The sequence below is a fragment of the Cajanus cajan genome, chromosome 5 (genome assembly GCF_000230855.2).
Source record: "Cajanus cajan strain Asha chromosome 5, NIPB_CcT2T_4, whole genome shotgun sequence".
Classification (NCBI taxonomy): Eukaryota; Viridiplantae; Streptophyta; class Magnoliopsida; order Fabales; family Fabaceae; genus Cajanus; species Cajanus cajan.
The window spans coordinates 23106702-23114152 of NC_138521.1; positions in this window are offsets into that span (position 1 = coordinate 23106702).

Consider the following 7451-nt stretch of genomic DNA (forward strand, 5'->3'; position numbering starts at 1 on the left):
AATCTTCTTCACTTATAGTCCCTCCTCAAGATGTTGTTCCTCTGTTTGTATTACAGTCAAACAACAACCAAAGAAAACATGATCTTATTAAAAACCCACAAGTTGAACATATAGGTAATGAACAAACAGACAACGTGCAAGTCACAAATGAATAAGTGATAGAAGAGGCCCTAGAAATAACACTAAGGAGGTTTGAAAGGATAAAAAGGCTAGCTATTTCAAGCGATTATGTTGTGTATTCACTTGAACATGAATGTGAATTGAGCATTGACGAAAATCCAGTCTCATTTAGACAAGCCATGGAGAGTGACAATTCTAAAAAGTGGTTTAATGCAATGAAAGAAGAGTTGAAATCAATGGATGATAATGAAGTATGGGATCTAGTTGAATTGCCTAAAGGTTCAAAATGAGTTGGTTGTAAATATGTCTTTAAGACCAAACGTGACTCAAAAGGAAACATTGAAAAGTATAAAGCTAGACTCGTTGCCAAAAGTTTCATCCAAAAGGGTGGCATTGACTATAAAGAGACATTCTCTCCAATTTCTAAGAAGGACTCTTTAAGAATTGTGTTGGCTTTGGTGGCTTATTATGATTTAGAGCTTCACTAGATGGATGTAAAGATTGTTTTTCTAAATGGTGACTTAAAAGAAGAGATTTATATGAACCAACCTAAAGGGTATGTTTCTATAGGAAAGGAAAATATGGTGTGTAAATTAAAGAAGTCAATATATGGACTATAACAGGCTTCCAGACAATGGTATCTTAAATTTAATAATACCATTACGTTGTATGATTTTGTAGAGAACACCGTTGATTTGTGTATCTATATGAAGGTCAGTGGGAGTAGATTTGTAATTTTAGTCTTATATGTTGATGATATTTTGCTTGCTGCTAGTAATGTTGCTATGGTACATGATGTAAAGAAATATTTCTCTAATAACTTTGAAATGAAAGATATGAGTGAGGCATCTTATGTGATAGGAATAAAAATATTTCGTGATAGACAAGGAGTGTTGGGATTGTCTCAAAAAGGATATATCAATAAGGTCTTAGAGAGATTCAGAATGGAAAAATGCTCTACAAGGATTCTTCCAATTCAGAAAGGGGATAAGTTTAGTCAAATGCAATGTCCTAGAAATGACTTGGAACGCAAGGAAATGAAGTTTATTCCTTATGCATCAGTTGTTGGGAGTTTGATGTATGCCCAAACATCTCAACCGATATTAGCTTTATCATAGGAATGTTGGGTCGATATCAAAGTAATCCTAGTATAAATCACTAGAAAGCTGCAAATAAAGTTCTTACGTATTTACAAGGCACAAATGATTACATACTCACATATAGGAGGTCAGATCATCTTGAAGTGATTGGCTATTCGGATTCAGACTATGCTAGATGTGTGGACTCAAGAAAGTCAACATTTAGGTATATCTTTCTTTTAGTCGGAGAAGCGGTATCATGGAAAAGTACAAAACAATCCATGATTTCCACTTCTACCATGGAGGTTGAGTTTGTGGCATGCTTTGAGGCCACAATTCAATCATTATGGTTGAAGAACTTTACTTCAGGTTTTGGCATTATAAGAGGCACAAATGATTACATACTCACATATAGGAGGTCAGATCATCTTGAAGTGATTGGCTATTCAGATTCAGACTATGCTAGATGTGTGGACTCAAGAAAGTCAACATTTAGGTATATCTTTCTTTTAGTCGGAGAAGCGATATCATGGAAAAGTACAAAACAATCCATGATTTCCACTTCTACCATGGAGGCTGAGTTTGTGGCATGCTTTGAGGCCACAATTCAAGCATTATGGTTGTAGAACTTTACTTCAGGTTTTGGCATTATTAATAGTATAGTCAGACCACTAAAGATTTATTGTGATAACTCTACAGATGTCTTCTTCTCTAAGAATGACAAATACTCTAAAGGAGCAAAGCATATGGATTTAAAGATTTTTTCAATCAAAGAAGAAGTGCAGAAACATAAGGTGTCTATTGAGCATATTGGTACAAAATTAATGATAACGGATCTGTTGACTAAAGGTTTACCACCCAAGACATTCATTGGTCATGTTGAAAGGATGGGTGTTATGGATAAGTCCTTGTTAACAATGTAGTGTGATGTGTATATATATACATTATAGTTATAATACTCATATTGTATGACACTTGTGAATTCAATCATAGTTGTTTCTATTTATATTGTCATTCACATTATATGATATACATTATTGTTTTAGTGAGATGATAAAATGTGTCTTAGAAAGAACAATAAAGACACATATTACAGATTAATTAAAGTTGCATTAAATTGGATGATTTGTGATACATGGAAGGAATCAAGTTGTTAATATAACTTGCAACCGCCATGATTCAATCATTTAATTTAATCAAGGATGGTGACTTGTAATTTTAATGTATGGTGCACTCTTATAGTTTAATGTTAATTCTTCAAGTCATCATATGAGCCAAGTGAGAGAATGTTAGATTATTTAATCTAATATTAATTCATATATTTAAGAAATGACTTTTAATGAAAGTATATCTAATGTGATGGTTGTTAGATTTAAAATATATTAAAAGTCATTGTGAATCATTTTAAAATTATTAAATTAATTCCCTTACTTCTCACTCTATTAAGGACAAGTTTTACAATAAATAAAAAGTAATTTGAAAAATAAATAAATAAATAAATGAAAGTTATGGAAGTTAAGAGGTGGTTTTTTTTTTTTTTTTTTTTTTCAAAAGGACAATATCTTTTCTTCTCATTACTACTATTTTTCTTCATGACTACGTTCATGGAGGATTTTGTAAAGAAATAAAAGAAAATTTTCAAGAATATTTAAAAGGGGTTTTCAACACTATCAAGAGACCAATTATAAGAGGTAAGAGAATGAAGAACAACATATCAAAACTGAATTGCATTATGGATCCAAGTATGTCTTCTAAATTTATCAAAATAATTAAGTATAAGAATAGTGAGAAATATATTATCTAAGATCTTTAAAATTTATGGACTGTAATTATCTTTAATGATAAACATTACGAAATTACACGTGATCATAAAAATTATCTAACAATATTGACATCTAGTAATGTATCATTACCACTCAATTATTAAGAAAAACCAATGATCTGATTTCAACCTTCTACAACCATAATTACTAAAGAGTAATTTGTCTTTCAGTCATCTATATTTGATTGAACATGAGATATAAGAGTCAGTTTCATTAAGTCCAATCATATGTTTCTCAATACTCAAGCAAGCATTCAAACATGAATAGGCTCAATATCTCATATTGCTATACTCTCGCATGCTCGTGCATATTTCATGTCTCACTTTACTGAGAGACCCGAGGCATAACTCCCATTATGCATGAGGGATGAATCTTTTCTACATCACTTACATCTATCCACATGATTCATTGTAGATCCAATTAACTAGCTTTATAGTTATCCTGTTATGGATTAAGTTTGATAACATCAAAACCTAAAACTCCTACATGTAAGAATCATAGTGACTTCAAACCGAAAGACTACTCTACTATGGTTTCCATAAGAAACACTTATGTCGCTTACATAATTCTCTTATTAGGTCCATTCAATATAAATATTATTCCTTATATTTATACATTTGTGTCTAACTTGATATCTCATATCCATGACTTGTAATATACGATCATCAGTCAATTCACACAATAATCTCAATGTATTATTGTCATCTTAGTTAACAATAATACTTGATTACGGATAATTTAAGAATAATATTCTTTGTTCAAAAAAGCTCACAATCAAGTCATACTTAACATATCTTTAAATGAACAATTTATTCTAAAGACGTTGTTATACTTTATTAAAATATTGATATTAACAATTAAGATAATAATTAAAATGTCTTTATTAGACCATGATATAAATAAAGGATTAGCCACTATAGGGCTAACTCCAACATAATCTTCATGCACAACTCAAACATTATAACCTTCAAGAGAATTACCTTACACTTTCACCCAATTTACTTCTACACCATACACTCCTTCCAAAACACAATCCACCAAAACCTTGTATGTTGAATGAAAAGTATAAATACCATATGACTCTTTTAACTAACATCACCAATCCTTGTCATCCACTCTTAAACATTGATGGATCCACATTGTGAGTAGTGGGGACACTTGCCCCTACTACTATTTCACACATACATATTTTTTTTTATCTAAAAAACTAATATATTTTAAAAATTTAAAATTATATTTTAATAAAATAAATAAATATATATATATATATTAAATTATCACGTGTATAAAATATAGATTCAGAGAAGAGATTCATTTATTTGAAGTCTGTCAAACTTTTGAAAGAGATTAATTCTCTTATGTGATAAAGAATACTCCTTACAAATGAATTAATTTTCTTAAAATGTTTAATTATAATATATATATATATATATCTTAATACTCACATATATAATGTAATATATTAAAAATTTAATTTTTGATAAAAATAAAATTTATAGTATGCATGTTTACCTTTTGTGTTTTCTATTTATTGTATATGTTGATTAAAAAAATCAAAGAAAAATCATAATATTTATGTTCCATTTATAATTGTTATTATAAAATATATTTTAAAATAAATTATCATCTAAAAATATATATTAGATATTAAAAACATGTTTATATCATAAATAAATTAAACTTGATTTTTATAAAATTTAACATATTTATTTTATATTTTTAATAGTGTTAAGTTATTATAAAGTAAGTATTTGAGATTGTAGTTCTAACCAAACATTTTAAAAATGTCTATGATAGATAAATAAGTCATACTTAAGATATATTTTTTAAAGAAAGTTAGGTCCAAACTTATTAAATTATAATAAAATTTAGTCTGACATAATTTATTTTCATCTTTATTCGTAATCGTAGATATAAAATCTTGTAAAAAATAATTATGATATATATTTATGCTTTTAAAAGTTATATGTAAAATTTTTAATACTACAAATATATAAATAAGTATTGTCTTCACTATCTAAAATTTTTGAATCTGTCACTACCCTTAAATTATAGGAGACCACCATTTCCTTTAGGTAATCTACCAACCGCACTTTTCATTGGAACAAAGTCCTCATCCACTTCCATTTCCAAGCCCAGGATCCATCAGCCCAACACCCCATCTCACCCAACCTTAGCTCATTTTTTAGATAAATTATACAACCTTTGAAAAGTATACTTAAACTTGTACTCCCCCACCCAACACTTTGAACAGAAAGAAATTGGCTCCACATCCCCAACCTTTTTCACCACAGCCTCCTAGAAGCAGCTCCTCTTCTCTTGGCCACATTCTTCCATCCCACACCTCTTGATCTACTCAGCTTACTGTTCTCATCCCCAAACAAACCAACCAAAACCTTGTACAAAAAATCATACTGATCTCCTATAGCATGCGCACTTCCATTTACCTAGTAAAGCTATATTAAACAACTTGATATTTTATGAGCCAAGCCCCCTTCCTTCCTTTTGGAACACACCTTATCGCAAGTCACCCAATGCACCTTCCGAATCTCCTCATTAACTCCCATAAAAATATTTTTAGTAATTGTTCAATCTTTGCAATAACTCTATTAGTGCCTTAAAAATAGAAAAATAAAATATTGGTATGACTGTCAAGACAGACCTCAAAAGCACCGAATGTCCTCCAAATGATAACAACGTCAACATGCAAGACCACAATTGCAACTCCTCTCTATGTTTGTCGCCAATGGTGCTCGAGTAGCCAACCTCCTTGGTTTTCTAGTTGAATTCGAAAGTTACAAAACTCTCTGATCTACAATTTGATATTGGTTTGAATTTTTGAATGCTTTCACACCATTGTACTTCTTTCGGTGTTTCGTATTTTGATTTTGAGTACTGTTCTTACCGGAAATCTGCTGTAGAGATGATCCTCCGAGTAAGATTGGTGAGCCTCCTTCGCTGGTATGCTGGTGCTCCAAGATGGGGGTGGTACCTGCAAAAGAGACTTCGATGCTAAAGTTAGTGTTTGTGGGAGTATGAATCTCGTATAAGTAATGCACGTACCTTAGAGTGAATTAGGGTTGCTTTGGGCCTTGGGCCTGAGATAAGATGTAATATGATACGGACCTCGTCTGGGGCGAGATCCTTGGGAATCGGTTATGATTTACTTAAATGCCGAGCTGATGCCATGCGATGCGCGTCCGAGGTCGGTTTGCAGTGTGGTGTCGAGCTCGGAGCTCGGTTACGCGGTATGGATAGTACACTAGCCCCCCGAGCTCTGAAGACCGTAGGTCGAGGAGTTAAGACCGAGCTCGCTGGGGGGAGGTGACCTCTCGCGTACGTTTGCTCGTTGTGGTGCCATGTGTCGCGACTGTTCATTTCCCGGGAACGTGCAAGTGGCACGTTTATGGGAGATGACGGTTATGTAATGATGGTCTTGCAATTAATTGTGTTGTTAGGCGTGTCCCCTGACCGACACGTGGCGTGGCGGTTTTGAAATGTGGGAAGGAGCCCCTTTTCTTTTTCTTTCCCGCGTCTCTTCCCATTCACTCCACTTTCTTCTACTTTTTGGCTTCTTGGGTACGGTAGCCCTCTGTGCCTTCTCGTTCCTGGCTTTCTCGCTTTCGTCTTTGTTTTTATAGCCTTTCTTCAAGTCTTCTTGATGGCTGGTGGTCGTGGTGTCGGTTCTTCTGCGCCTGCTAGGGGCAAGGCGCGCGGCAAGGCGGTGGATACCGGGAGGGGTGCCGCCGAGAGAAAAGACCCGCCCCCGCCTAAGGACCTGGAGCCGGGTGTTCCTGGTTACGACTGGTTCAAGCGCGAGATGGGGGGCATCCAAAGTGTGTTCGGGTCGCGTCTGGAGGTTGATGTGGTTTGGGAGACGCACCGGATTTGCGACCCCACCCTTTCCCGAAAGATTCGGCTCGAGCCCTGTCCGGCTGGTGAGGGTGTGTTCATGGGGAAGTGAACCGATCCCCCCCACTTTTATGTTTATCAGAGTTTCTTTAGAGACCTAGGCGTTTGTCTTTCCTTCACTCAGTTTGAGTGTGATTTCTTGAACTACATCAACGCGGCCCCTTGCCAGCTACATCCCAATAGCTGGGGTTTTTTGAGGGCGTTTCAGGTCCTGTGTGCGGTCTTAGGGCTGGAGTTGTCCCTTCGCGTATTCCTTCATTTCTACCAGCTGAAGCTGGGCGTTCCGTCGTATGGCATTCTTTCTTTGAATGGGAGTAAAGAAGGGGGTTTATTCACTCTTTACTCCCAATCTTATAAGAATTTCAAATCTGAGTTTTTCCGGGTAGTCCTTGTGGACATCGACCCTTTGGAGGATGGGGATTTCTACCTTGGTGGACTGCCGAAGTTCCCCTTTTAATGGTGCCCTAAACCGTCTAGGTTTCACGGGGTGAACCCTTTGGAGTTGACGGTTGTGGAG